Source organism: Schistocerca nitens, chromosome 6 (assembly GCF_023898315.1).
Source record: "Schistocerca nitens isolate TAMUIC-IGC-003100 chromosome 6, iqSchNite1.1, whole genome shotgun sequence".
Classification (NCBI taxonomy): domain Eukaryota; kingdom Metazoa; phylum Arthropoda; class Insecta; order Orthoptera; family Acrididae; genus Schistocerca; species Schistocerca nitens.
In genome coordinates, this window is record NC_064619.1 from 40,107,580 (window position 1) to 40,123,499 (window position 15,920).

The window sequence follows — 15,920 nt, forward strand, 5'->3', positions numbered from 1 at the left end:
CTGGCTAACCCTGTACCTGGGCCACCAAAACGATCGTGTTCAAGAACGCCGGACGTAACGTCATACGGCGAGAGGTGGGAACCGTTTAATGCTCCGAGAACACTGCCTAACATGATCGTTTTAGTGGTCGAGGTGTTATAGTGTGAGGAAGCGTAATGTTGCATGGGCCTACTGACTTCCAAATCTGAACACAGTACACTCAGCGGTCAACGTTGTGATATTTCACTCTATCCTCAGGTGTGTCTTTTGTCTTTTGAAGCGTTTATTCGGCCCATTCAACAGCATCGGACAGCGCAGGGGGCTCTTGGAACGATGTCGAGCGAATGGACTGGCCTATCCTTTTCTTCTGACCCGAGTCCCGCAGTGCAGGTGTCGAATATGTTGGAAAGATTGTTGCAGCATTTCCACAAGTACCGACCTCCGTCCAACAGTTGTCACTCGTGCTAGTGGGGGAATGGAACGCCCTACGAGAAAAACTGTTTACCAGGCGTGGGCCAACATGGGAGAACGTTGCTGAGCATACACTGCTGTCCGTGGTGATCACACACAGTAATGAGAAATATGTAATGTTGAGGGGACCACCATAAATCGCGATGATTTAAGTGCCGCAGCTCGTGGTCGTGCGGTAGCGTTCTCGCTTCCCGCGCCCGGGTTCCCGGGTTCGATTCCCGGCGGGGTCAGGGATTTTCTCTGCCACGTGTTGACTGGGTGTTGTGTGATGTCCTTAGGTTAGTTAGGTTTAAGTAGTTCTAAGTTCTAGGGGACTGATGACCGTAGATGTTAAGTCCCATAGTGATCAGAGCCATTTGAACCATTTTTTGACTTAAGTGCAATTACTGTCCATGAATAAAAGTTTCATTTCTGTTCGTCTCACTGCGTATTTCTTTCAGTTATCTTCTGTTCTGTACTGCACTGTACTGTACTATACTGTAGCAGTTCTGCCTGCGTCCGGTCCAAGTTTCATCGAGACATGTACCTTGGTAGTGACACATCACGCGAAACTAACTTCCGGCCTTAAGTTTTGCACAACAGTGTGTTTTCAGGAAAGACCTCTTAACATTTAAACTTATATTCGATGTCCTCAAATCTCGTTTTTTCAGAAATGATTTTCTTACTAATCCTCTCCACTTCAGCCATCGTCATTTATTTTGATACCCAAAATCAGTATCATCTAGTGGTTTTAGTATCTCAACTCCTGATTTGACTGTCTCAGCGTTACTTCATTCGTTCGATTACATTTATTACCCTTGTCTGCCTTTTATTACCCGTACAGCGTAAAGAGCAACGCTCTGGTTTACGAGACAAGAAGATCAGCCGGACCCAGTTGGAATTAGCGCGGCGGATTAACGACCACGGTTGGTGCATCGGCCAGCCAGAGTATGGTTTGTAGGCGGTTTCCCACTCCCGTGCACGCATATGCCGGCTGGCCGAGCTTTCTGCCTCAGAAAAAACGATAATCGAACTGAAACCTCCTGGCAGATTAAAACTGTGTGCCCGACCGAGACTCGAACTCGCAGGAGAGCTTCTGTAAAGTATGGAAGGCAGGAGACGAGGTACTGGCAGAAGTAAAGCTGTGAGTACCCGAGTTCGAGTCTCGGTCGGGCACACAGTTTTAATCTGCCAGGAGGTTTCATATCAGCGCACACTCTGCTGCAGAGTGAAAATTTCGTTCTGGATACACGAACTGTTAAAATACGATCACACACAGAACAAAGTTTGTACGATTCTCTGACAGGCGGCGCACACATACGACTTCCCATCATATCGTAGCTTACGATTACGACGACGAGAAGGGCATTCGTCTGCGAAGTAGAATAAAATATAGCCTCGACAAAACTTGACTGCAGCCTGTCAATAGTTGGGATAAACGCTAACCCAAAAAAGAAGACGCTTGTTTTACTTTTGTCGATCTTTATCTTGTACTTACATTTCAAAACAATATCAATACCATTCAGTTGTTCTTACAACACCCATGCCGTGTTTGCTAGAATTACAATGTCATCTCTTTCCATCTAGTAAAAATAAATCTAATCCATACATCTAAAAAAGACAGAATGTGTTCTGAAAGTGAATAAAATAAATAACTTGCTGTGCAGTGAAATACATCTTTTGCTTTACTGTGTAAGAGAAAGTCCGAAATAAACTGTTTAAATAGAAAGACACAAATGTATTGAAGTAACTTATTTTACGCAATTATTTACAACATGCATAAAATGTAGCTGATTAATTTGCATCACGGCGTAAAAAAGCTACACGCTGAAAAGAGAGGGTTGTCAAAATGCATAACATATTGATATATACGTCATGGATCAATTTATTTTAGCACGTCTGGGTACTTCTGGAATGTCTAGTTCTTCATAACAGACCACTGAAACATTCATCTTCTCATAATGTAACTCGATCGCTACGTACGCTATACTCCGATCTGAAAAAAAACATTATTTGCTACAAATTCATAGATCGTTCAAATGGCTCTGAGCACTATGGGACTCAACTTCTGAGGTCATCAGTCCCCTAGAACTTAGAACTACTTAAACCTAACTAACCTAAGGACAACACACACATATCCATGCCCGAGGCAGGATTCGAACCTGCGACCGTAGCGGTCTCGCGGTTCCAGACTGTAGCGCCTAGAACCGCACGGCCACTCCGGCCGGCTAAATTCATAGAGTTCTGTGTTCTTTTTATTACTTCTGCAATAAAGAAAAATTCAGTTTTTTTTTCTGGGACAATTTCATTCAACAACTTCGCAAAGCTAGAAAATTCAATTTACGTGCACCTCAGATAATTCAGCAGTAGGCAAAAAATCTTTGTATGCCTTTCCATGCTCATTACTCTACTGATACAAGCACGCTTATCTCCAAATAGGTGAAGAGAAAAGTGTCATCTGCAAGCACTGGTGTTTTATACAGTTTTAAACTCTAAATGTTTATAGAAGGTATGATTGGTACCTCAAACTGTAATTCGTTTTCTTTCCATAATCGATAACTCTTAACATCATAATACATGTCGTCAGTAACAACAAAACTTCAGTAGTACTGTCCTCTCAGAAATCCTTTCATGACAAAATAAATCTCTTATGCTGCTATCACTGTGATTCCACATTCGAATAAAGTGTGCACAAACAGAACCTCCATGAATCTAGTACAACTGTGGGTTGCTTCGTTGAAAGAGTGTACTTTCCTTACCTTGTCTTGTTCAATAAATAGCTGCAAAATATGCTTCCTCACTAAAGACCTTACAGTGCCTCGTCTGTCTTCCTCAGAACAACATATTTCGTTAACCTTCAGCGTAATATCCTACGAATCATAAGCCACTTCACGTAATATACCATAATTGCACCAAAAATATACGATAATTGCATCATAATAACCTATATTAACATCATAAGCCTTACGTGGCAATCATAAAGCAAAATTCCCCATCGTATTCCATATCTATATCGCACAGCATTCCCTAGGTTCATCATGCGTATGCATACAACTCTGAAATTATCACTCTTCAAAAATATTTCATAAATAGAAGAACAAGTATCAGTCAGAAATGTTCCTAGATAAACTAATGCCTATCAGAAATAGCTTCCTCTATATAGAGCCACTCATACACAGTCTCTAATTCAAAATAAGGTCAGGAGTTATACCTTTGCAATCCATGACGTGCTTCACGAAATATGTACGTAAAGAAAAAGTCATCTCACGCACTTTCCTCAAAAATAAAACATTATTCTGACTCGTAAAGGTAAAGCAAAATGTTCATCACAAGTTACCACAAGACACAAGAAACTTCTTTATATGTGCAAACTATCTTCCTGGGGAAAAATGAGTATCTTAGCACCTCAAAACCAAGTGTATTCTGCTATACCAAGATCTCAAAAGAAAATTTCCAAACTCAAGAAATAATTTAAAAGTACTGCATTTCAATCAGTTACTTCACCAGTAAACTCAGAATAACACCAACTGAATTCAGATTGTTCGCAGATGGCTTACCATTCCATATTGTCATAGTGCAAATATAGATGAAATAAAAAGTCTGTTTCCACTGTCTTATCAGCTTGTAAGATTATGCTTTACAAATTCTTTTCTTCACACAGCACAAATCATAGATCATCACTAGTCTTAAAATCCGTATGAAGTAAATTGACAGTAAGAGATACATTAACAGATAGATACATAGATTAGTTGGAGAGTATGGAACAGTGCTGAAAGCTGAAGTAAGAAAATGCACTGTAACAGCTGGGGCACCTATGCTAGCCACTGCATATGGTTATCAAAGTACAGTGAACCCCCTAGGGCACTATTCTTTGTTCACTTTGATGTTCGATACATGAAGAAGACCTCTTAATTTATGTGTTCTTATGGCTTCAAGTTCCACAATATTTGCATCTGCGATTCGCCGTATGCGAAAAGAACATTATGCACAAAGGAAAACCAGCTACTTAAAAACTTTCCTTTATGAGATAAACGACGCGATTTAAGCAACACGTTCTGGCCTACCTGTAAACCCTTGATGTTCATTCGTGGATTCTGTAGCTTCACGCTTTTCTCTGCGGCTTTCTTGATGTTTTACAAAGCTAAATTAATTATTTGATGGTGTCTTAAACGCCGTTGTGTCGGGAAGGCTACTAAGTGTTTTATACTATGTGGTAATTGTTTAAATTTATTCTATAGTATGAGGTGTGGACGTAAAGTTGTAGAATCGTTGGGTAGTTCGTTAATGATATTTTTCAAATCAGATAGATGTGAATCCCAATTCCTGTGTTGACTATAGCAATACAATCTGCAGAGTTTACCTAATTGTTTCATAATCCGTTCTGAGGGGTAACAAGATGGCATAAAATGTGATATAAATATTGGTCTAAAGTTCTTAGCCATATGTTAGAACGAAATTGTGGGCCATTATCTGAAATTAGTTTGTCAACATGCTCTACTTCTTTCATAAAATTCTTTATGAATGCTATAGAAACAGATTTTTCAGTAGCTTCCGTAAAAGTGTAAATGAGTGAAATTTAGAGGTAAGCTCGACAATCACAAAAATAAATGAATGGCCATGTTTAGATCTCGTAACAGAACCGAAAATGTCAACAGCAGATAATTCTCTTAGTTTCACAGGAGTGATCGGAAATAGTGTTCTGTGCGTAACGGTAGATGGTTTCGCCTTTTGGCACAATCTGCATTTTGCTGAGACGGGACGAATTCGCTTTTCCATATTGTTGAAGTAAAATGCAGTTTTTATTTAACTGCGAAAAAAATGTTTGTGATCAAAGCCATCATTTTTCTGAACGGATGAGTTTTCTCTCATACTGTAACTCACATTCCATTCATTGTGTCCGACAAACATATCATGTTCACGAGAGAAGTAATCAGCAATTCCAAAATCAGTGCGTTCACTGTGATTTACAACGTAAAAATGATTGAACCTACTGGTATCGTTATCGCAACCGATCTTTTCTTCGATGCCGGCAAGCTGTTCCTGTATCTTTCTTACGTCATTTTTATTTTGTTGATTAATCGTCATCTCTCCTTCCTTAAAACGTTGCAGACACTAAAATTCTTCGCTATCAGTGAGCGGAACCAGGATAAATATCGTCTGACCTTTTATCTGAATCATTTTACATTAGCGCCACTCTCGCTGATAATTCTTCGACTCGTTTTGCAACAGTCATCAACTGATTTTGCTTCTTTGAAACTTCGGTGTTACTCTGTAACTGTAATGACTCGAACTTCTGTGCTAATTCCTCTATTTGCAATTCCTGTTTAGACGTCTATTGTCCCATCTCTCCAATATCAACAGACTGTACATGATCACGTCTGGGCGCAAGATTATTAATATCTAACTTGAGTTCCTCACGTACCTGAATTTAAAACCGTTATGACATTTCCTCGAATTTACGATTTACACTGTCATTAGTCTCATCCCGAAACAATTTGAAGTCTCTTCCTGTAACTTGAAATTTTGTTCCTCTTCGCTACTAGATTCGTTGATCTTGTCACGAAAAAAATTGAAATTCTCTTCCTGTTTGCTACTAGATTCGTTGATCTTGTCATTTATCTCGTCACTAGATTTTTTAATTACACCAGGTTGAGCTGGTATTAATGATATAACATTATTACTGAAAGAGGGGAAGTCAACATTATTTTGCTCTGCAGAAGTAGGAAAAAAACCTGAATCTCTCATAACAAAATCAGACTCTGTTGCGATATTTTGATCGCTTGAATTGCGTGTAGTTCCCTACAGTTCATCACGCATGATCGACAAGTAACAGCCTATACTATGATTACTCACACTACTGTTCCAAAGTTTCCTGACTTCATTATCCTGGGAAGAATTTTCTACATCATGTCTCAAATATTACGAAACTCCATTTGTACTGCTGCTGTCTTATCCATTCCTGCCTGTGCCCTAGTTTTCACTGTCGCTGTAGCACTAAGGAAAATGGCACAAATATGCAAAACAACTTAGCACATTACTGTGAACTACACTGTGACAAAATAAATATTAAATTAGGAAATTGCTGAAATAGAAGTGTTTACTTGTCTATAAGCTGCGCGGTAAAATGAAAAGTTCTGTGCAAGAATTACTGGATAAACGCTATTGCGTAACATTTTGCATATGCTGTAGCAGGTCGAAGCAGTCAAACTGCATAATTTTCTAGCGTAACGTAATCCCAGCGAACCTGACTGCGAGTTTTAAAATTTTCTCTAACGCCTCTTAACAACTGTTATCGGCAACATGCTAAAATATTTCAAAAGCAGTAAAGCGATCCATGCAGTGGGCAGTGCATGGACTACTTGCAACGATTACTGCCATACTTTCACACATAGAAATTGAATGATCAGGAGGGTTTTGGCAACTAACCTTAAACGATGTAAAAAAAAAAATGAAAGAAACCAATAAAAACGTTTAATTTATTATATTAGACAACTGATGATTTAAATGCTGACAAATTATACACAAAATTTTAATTATTCCACAATGTCTGTACTCAATAAACACGTTTCTGGCCACAACGAAGATACGAATATAGCTCTGAGTCTATGCATGCATAAATGTACAAAATCCCTCCAGTGCGCAAGCAATCAGCAACTACGTGCAACGTAAAGGCATATTCCGAATAACAAAAAAAAAAAAAAAAAAAAAAACCTGAAGTTTTGCGCGTCTATTATGAATCTGATGTAACTGTACGAAGGTACCGAACATAAGACGTCATTGTGGTTAAGTGGTTAGCGTTCGCATATTGCAAGAGGGTCGTGGACGATGCGGCAGTTTGTATCCCTAACACTTATTTTTAACCTAAATTTTTTCCATCTCTGGTAACATTTTTTAATTTATATGAAATCTGAGAGGCCATGTAATAAAACAACTCACGTGCGTTTTCATGAAGTTGTAGTGAATTGCGTATGTTATTTGACAGTTTACTATTTGTAAATCAATTTTCGAGGACGAGAGACAGGCTTGGAAAGCCCTAGTCAAACCTCGATAAATAGTGATGCGCGTGACGTTATTCACAAAATTCGTAATATAATAGGTCAAAATGTAAGTCACGATGTGCCAGACCACAAGAGTAATGCACAATTACTCGTAGGATGTGCTCTCGACATCACATGTTTCACGTTGGTATTTGTCATACAGACATGGAAAACATAAATTGAAATTTCATGCAAATACTTCGTGCAAATGCACGTGTTTTTTTTTCATTATGTTAACTCTCAAATGTCATACAAATTAAATAATACGACCAGTGAAGAAAAAAAAAAGATTAATAATTAAGTTTGAGCGAGTCTCGAACTGTCGCCTCAAATACGATCGTCCTACGAAGATCAAACGCTAATCACATGACCACCATGAACTTTAATGTGCGACACCTACGCACAGACACAAAAGCCACGTAACAGACGCGAAAAACTTCTCTTGCAATTTTCTCGGAATTGTCAGAGTAGTGGACATTACCATGTGCTCATTACGTTACTTTGGTGGCCTGCTGAAGGTGTCAAAGTTTGAAGAAAATCTGTGATTCCAAAGTCGTGTCCTCCCCTTATAAGACACTCCTGTAACTTAAAGAAACCCCTGGCAGCAATTTTAACAGCTTCCAGCTGCGAAGCGCAAACTATTGTAGACGAAAACGATAGCCGCTCTATAAATCTATGAGAAGACGTTCCCATAGTGACGTCTACACAATCGTTGTACACTCGCGAAGCAGTTGTTCCTAGGGTACAGACACTGTAAGGGATCGTGTTTCTTAATTTGGATACTGTACTTACGCATCTGTACGTTATGCATATTTCTTTGTACGACTGTTTCGGCATCTCAAGGGTGTTTTCACGAGTACATGGATCTGAAATCTTTTCGATACTTCACTACACAGTTCATTTTTTGTTTTCGTTTCTAATAGTATACCGGCAAAAGTAATCCCGGGAAATACAGAGTTTGTCAGCTAGTAAATAGACACAATCTACCACCAGACAGGAAACGCAAGCAGCTAACAGTCAACATTGCGCCTCCATCTGATGGCTAGCAACTAACGCCAATATAATCCCCACAAAAACAAAACAGGATAACAGATCAAAATCAATAGGTCAAAGTCACACAATAACACCGCACTTTATATTTCCAGCGAAACGAATGCAATTACTTGGGTTCAGTTAGACGTAGTCAGCTCACTCTGTTTCATTAAATATTACCTCCGGGTAGCTAAGCGTTCCACTACTTGGTGATTAACCTTCTAGGGAAAATCACAAACATGCGCACTTAACCTTTAAAATGGAAAAATCTCTTAAAGGAAACCATTACCTGGGCACTGGACTACATCTGCGATTTCTCAGTATTGAAAGAAAGAGAACTTTGTGGGTTACGAAGGATCACACTTTTAAAGAGTGGTTACACCCCATGGGGTCCATGATGTGCCTCGGAAGACTACCATCTGATTCCCTATCGGAGCACCTTCACACATTTCTCTAAACATTCAGGCTCTGCCTGACAACGAGCGTTAGGAGCGGAACGCAGACTTTAGCCTGATTCTTTTATGCTTTTGCTAACAGCTCTCATTTGTAAAGTGTGCTTTCTCCTGCCAGGAGCTTCCACAAGATTATCTTCAAATAGCGGTGGAAAATATTTGGATTCAGGGGACACTCGCCAGCTATTAAGGGGGGTAGGACGTCAAACGGGCCAACTTGAAACAGGAGAGGCATCTCAGGACTTTTTAATTTCCAGTGTCTATACTTTTACAAATAAATTCATAAAACTTTGTCAGCATCACCAGGAAGGATTCAGGATTCACCCCCCCCCCCCCTCAGTGGAAGTTCGAAAACACAACAAAATAAATTTTTTTACGTGCGAAATTTCATCATTTTTTCACTTACTAATGGCAGCATTTGTTGCTATACGTACACTTTTCTTGATAAGTTAAAGAGATTCTTCGATGAATTTTGCACAGCATACATACCATACTCACACGTGTATGAAATTCTAGAATTTATTTCATTTATGAAAAAACGAATGAACTGGTACATTTTAAACTTCATGTTTCGAAAAAATACAAATTTTATAGTTAATTACCTCAATTTTTACCACAGTTTTTAATAGATTTGGAAAATTCTAGAGTTTCATACACCTTTAAGTATGGTTTGTATGCTGTGCAAAATTCATCGAAGAATCTCTCCTACTTACGAAGAAAAGTGTACCTATAGCAACAAATGCTGCCATTAGTAAGTGAAAAAAATGATGAAATTTCACACGTAAATAAATTACTTCGTTATGTTTTAGAACTTCCACTGCTATGAGTGTGAATTCTGAATCCTTCCTGGTCACGCTGACAAAGTTTTATGAATTTATTTGTAAAAGTATAGACACTGGAAATTGAAATGTCCTGTGGTGAGTCTCCTGCTCCAAGTCGGCCCGTTTGACGTCCTACCCCCCTTAATCCAATTTTTGGATTACAAAACATTTAGATCGATTTGTGAAAGACAAATTCATCATCTTCAGGCCATCTACTCGACGTCAGAAATTGTCTCTGGCTTCCCAACCAGCGTAGAGGATGTCCCCAGAGCGAGGGCAGGAAGAATAAGTTACAAGTCTGAGAGGTATTCCTCTCCGGATGATAAGCTATTTGACTGTGAGGTGTTCACATCGTATTTTGAGCCTGCTGTGGACCTGTTATACTTGGACGCACCCCCGGAGCGACCTGTGTCGGCACGCGGCTCTCTGTGTCTGGGGCACTCGCCACGCTGGCACAGAGCAGGCGCTCCGCAGATCAGGCTAATGAGCGCGGCCGCCTCAATCGACAAAGCCTGCCCTCCGCTCCGGCTGGGCATTAAGTAGGTAATTGTTCCCAATTCGGCTGATGGGCCCCGTGTGCCTCTGAGGGGCCGGCAGCACGTGTTCCGCCACTCTCCGCCCCGTGCTTCTCACGGGCCTGGGCCTCTCCTACACGTGGCAGTCAACTGACAGGGCACTAGGAGGAACTGTATCGAGCACTTGTCACTGCTGCGTGCTGCGTCTGATACGTGAGAGTGACGTTTCCTTTGTTTACAAAAAAAGTGAGACTTTCGTTTCCTGCATGGGTTCATGATTAAGACAAAAGATATGGTTCTAAACACAGGTTTATAGCACTTGGGTTATTGTTAAATCACTCACACAAATTAACTGGTCCATGCTCTGATACATATCTGTATGCATGAAGTTGGTGGAGCAGTGGCGAAGTACTAGCGGGCGACGTAGCGGATTAGTGTACTTGTGAGCGTGGGGTTGATCAGAGTTTCTGTTACTCTGCGCAACGGATTAATCTGAGATATACCCTTTACCCTGTGGTTCCTGCAAGATACAATTTCCACCCCCACACTACTACAGAAGTCAGACAGACGCTCCTAACGTTCTAAAGAGACATGCCTGAAAAACTTTCAGCAATAAATATCTTCTGGAGTCGTCCGCTGTAAGGAAATGACACAAAAATTCACAACATTTCTTACGTAACTAGTGGGATACTTGGGTGCTGGAGTAGTGCTAGTTAGTGTAACAAAAACATGAAACTAACGAAAGTTGCTATTTATTTTGCAAAAATTCTGAGAAACCACAATGGCACTTTTAGTTATGAATTGAACAAGTTATATCCTGGTTCTTCTCGGAATGTGAAGTTACCTCTCAAGGATGGGATTCGCTAATGAAATTTCTACACAAAGTTTAATGTGGTTATTGACTTGGCAGAATGGCTGAGAGGCGCGCCTACTCAACTTGAATAATTATCCTTTTAGAATGTTGCTAGGTACGGTTGAGGCTGTCGCGTGTGAAAAGCAGTGAAGTGTACTGTTGTGGAGGAAATATGGGGCTCGCAAGAGGTGTAGCGCACAATACGGTAATCTGCGATGACTGCTGTCTGCGCCGCTCGCTGCTGACAAATAAGATAACTCTCGTTCTATCTGGATTGACCTTCGCCAATCAAACTCTCCCTACGCCTTGATGAAGTCAAGGACTCCTATTCGCCCCTAGTCTAACTGTTGGCGTGGTACACCGGTCAGATAACCAGTCCACCGCGATGCCACTCAAAAATTCGTTCTCAGACGTTTAACTATAACTCTGCCCGTTCACACCTCACAATAAGTGTGGCGGCCAACACAGTGAACAACGCTTAATCGCAAGGACTCAATATAGAGTCGCACTCCGATTCGCTCTCGGCAGAGGTGCTGTCCCAGTGAAGTACTGAGGAGAGACTTGTTCCTTGCTCTTTGAGTACACGTACGAGCGTACACGCTCTCGTTACGTGGTCTCGCTCCAAGAGAGACAACGGAACGGCCCCTCTCCACGCCAGACGTGAAGGGGTATATCTTTCGGCCTCTTCCATTACTCCTTCAGCTCAAGGCGTCACGAATATCGTCTGCCAATCAGCATTGCTCTTCTAAAACGGATGAATGATGTTTCGTTTAAGGTGACCAATCCAGAAATCTGTAGTATTGGCGTTTGGCGTTTGCTGTCTCCCTGTGAAAATCTCTGAAATTGCGTGCTATGTGTAAAGAATGCGTAGGCTGGCCACTCCCACACAATGTAGCGGGATTTGCTTTTAAGCCGAACACGGGGTCCTCCTTTCCCTCGGGCGAACGCTGTCCGCTCCACGGGTGGCCACTGGCCAACGTAGATGGGTTGGGACTGGCCTCCTGGCGGCTGACTCTCTCGAACTAAAAGCTCCTGTGACGTTCGTGTCTGGAATGTATGTGTGTATGCCAGCCTCGAGTATTTCAACCACAGTGCACACTTGCGATTTATTAGTTATTTGCATATCGTTTACATGAATTCATACAACATTGACTTTATCTTATCGAGTTTGGGTTCGAATGAAGCGTCTTGATGTGCGGAATATGATTGTGAGGGCGGAATATGTAAGCAATGAAGGTCAGGAGACCACGACGTCTTACATACTCACGGCTCTTGATGTTTTAATGCTCTATGCAATATCTTCTTCGCGACGGATTTTTAATATGTCAGAGCCGTTCCTTATTACCGAGCGTACCAAGCAACAGGCAAATCCACATCCGAGGGAAAATTCCTTGCAAAGCGGCTTCCAATTGCCTCCCTTGGCACCGACGATGTGTACCGTGCAACGGCGAACGACTGACAGCGTACCGTTCACACCAAGGAGCCGCCCTGTTCGACCGCCAAAACCACCTTTTACATAGCACCGAGCCACTTCCGCAGCGGAGGGACTTCCCTACGTCTTTTACATATTACAAACACAAATGCCCTAAACATGAACCAGCTTCAATATACAAAGTTTATCTTCTAAATATACACAACTGTACATATTATAAAACTTCATTATTTTAAACATCATTTAGCTTTTTCTATATATAAATCACAGAACTCTAAATTTCCTGTCACAAACCAATGACTTTATCTAACAAAGAACACACATTTCATGATTACAGTTGCACAGTTACCTAATATAAACCTGCCACTAATCGGTATAAGTGTTACACATTGTTGTCGTTGTGTCGTTGGGGCTTAGCAGACACAAGCATGGGAGTACATTACACTCCAATTTGAAAAAAATGGTTCAAATGGCTCTGAGCACTATGGGACTCAACTTCTGAGGTCATTAGTCCCCTAGAACTTAGAGCTAGTTAAACCTAACTAACCTAAGGACATCACAAACATCCATGCCCGAGGCAGGATTCGAACTTGCGACCGTAGCAGTCTTGCGGTTCCAGACTGCAGCGCCTTTAACCGCACGGCCACTTTGGCCGGCTCTCCAATTTGACATTTGATGTTTGCCGCCTAGATAGTGGTGTACTTTCAATGCCCTCTGGGCTATGTAAGCGTGTGTGTGTGCGTGTGTGTGTGTGTCTGTGTGTATGAGTGTTTCATATTTACGATTGTCAAGAAAATCCTAGGAGCCATAGTTTCTCATTCATATATCGCCTTTTACAGTAGCTTAGAATGCCCTTCCCCTTTTTAGATCTGATCGATCTCCACTGAAGGCAGGAGAAGGTTAGCATAGAATCGCGATGGCTCTCATGAGTCATAATCGACCATCGCTGTCGACAGGAAATGGTTGCAACCATGGTAATTTTTATAAAAGTTTTGACTGAGCACCATGCCTCGAGTCGACTGCTTCATTGTCGGTCTTCATTTGCGTGTAATTTATATTATTATTCCTATAAATGTTTGAGTTAGGCTACTTCCCAATTTTGCTCTTCTTTCATTTAGCCCTCTCTTGTGTACATTATGATTGGTGTATCTGCCTCATAAACAAAACAAACTACTCTATACATTGTCCAGTCACATTTTTGTGACCATCCACCAAAATCCTGAATAACCACCTTTTGGGAACGATTCGAGAGGTGCAGGTAGAGAGCCAGGATCTGCAAGGTAACAACAGGGATGTACACCAATGCTGACTCCAGCACCGTTGCCAGCTGCGCTAGGTTTCTGAGTATCCATGGCGCAAACAGTCCAATCGAGGTGGCCCCCCATGTTCTCGACTGGGTTTAAATCCGGGGAGTTTAATGCCCAGCGGGGTACGGTAAACTCATCCTGGTGCTCTTCAAACCACATGCGTACACTGTGAACTGCGTGATATTGCATTGTCCTACTTCTAGATGTCGTCGTGCCATGGAAAAACAAACAACGTGTACAGGTGGCCATGATCCCCAAGGAGACATACGTACGAGGGCAGTTCAATAAGTAATGCAACATATTTTTTTCTCGGCCAATTTTGGTTGAAAAAACCGGAAATTTCTTGTGGAATATTTTCAAACATTCCCGCTTCGTCTCGTATAGTTTCATTGACTTCCGACAGGTGGCAGCGCTGTACGGAGCTGTTAAAATGGCGTCTGTAACGGATGTGCGTTGCAAACAACGGGCAGTGATCGAGTTTCTTTTGGCGGAAAACCAGGGCATCTTAGATATTCATAGGCGCTTGCAGAATGTCTACGGTGATATGGCAGTGGACAAAAGCACGGTGAGTCGTTGGGCAAAGCGTGTGTCATCATCGCCGCAAGGTCAAGCAAGACTGTCTGATCTCCCGCGTGCGGGCCGGCCGTGCACAGCTGTGACTCCTGCAATGGCGGAGCGTGCGAACACACTCGTTCGAGATGATCGACGGATCACCATCAAACAACTCAGTGCTCAACTTGACATCTCTGTTGGTAGTGCTGTCACAATTGTTCACCAGTTGGGATATTCAAAGGTTTGTTCCCGCTGGGTCCCTCGTTGTCTAACCGAACACCATAAAGAGCAAAGGAGAACCATCTGTGCGGAATTGCTTGCTCGTCATGTGGCTGAGGGTGACAATTTCTTGTCAAAGATTGTTACAGGCGATGGAACATGGGTTCATCACTTCGAACCTGAAACAAAACGGCAATCAATGGAGTGGCGCCACACCCACTCCCCTACCAAGAAAAAGTTTAAAGCCATACCCTCAGCCGGTAAAGTCACAGTTACAGTCTTCTGGGACGCTGAAGGGGTTATTCTGTTCGATGTCCTTCCCCATGGTCAAACGATCAACTCTGAAGTGTATTGTGCTACTCTTCAGAAATTGAAGAAACGACTTCATCGTGTTCGTAGGCACAAAAATCAGAACGAACTTCTCCTTCTTCATGACAACGCAAGACCTCACACAAGTCTTCGCACCCGAGAGGAGCTCACAAAACTTCAGTGGACTGTTCTTCCTCATGCACCCTACAGCCCCGATCTCGCACCGTCGGATTTCCATATGTTTGGCCCAATGAAGCACGCAATCCGTGGGACGCACTACGCGGATGATGAAGAAGTTATTGATGCAGTACGACGTTGGCTCCGACATCGACCAGTGGAATGGTACCGTGCAGGCACACAGGCCCTCATTTCCAGGTGGCGTAAGGCCGTAGCATTGAATGGAGATTACGTTGAAAAATAGTGTTGTGTAGCTAAAAGATTGGGGAATAACCTGGTGTATTTCAATGCTGAATAAAACAACCCCTGTTTCAGAAAAAAAATGTGTTGCATTACTTATTGAACTGCCCTCGTACTTGTGTTGATCCATTGCGCCATCCAGAATGACGAAATTACCCAGCGAATTCCATGGAAACGGTCCCCAGACCATAATACTCTCTCCTCCAACCCGGAACCCTTTGCTTTCATACTTTTCACATCGTAGGCGCCAACGGCCACTGTCCAGTGGAGCATAATACGTGATTTATCTGAAAAAGTCACTCAGTGGACGGCCAGTTGCGTTACTGGTGTGGAGACTCCAGCCGTCCTCGCCGATGAACAACTGGGTTCGTGGACAAGGCGCCTGCTGGGGAGGACCTTAAGCAGCATCATTCGCTTAACGGTCGTTGAGGAGAAAGTGTTGGTAGCTGCTTGGTTCTTCTGGGTGGTCAGTTGCGCAACAGTTGCACGTATATTGGCCCGTATCTGGGCAGCCGTCGTTCAACACTATGGCCCTTGGGCACCAC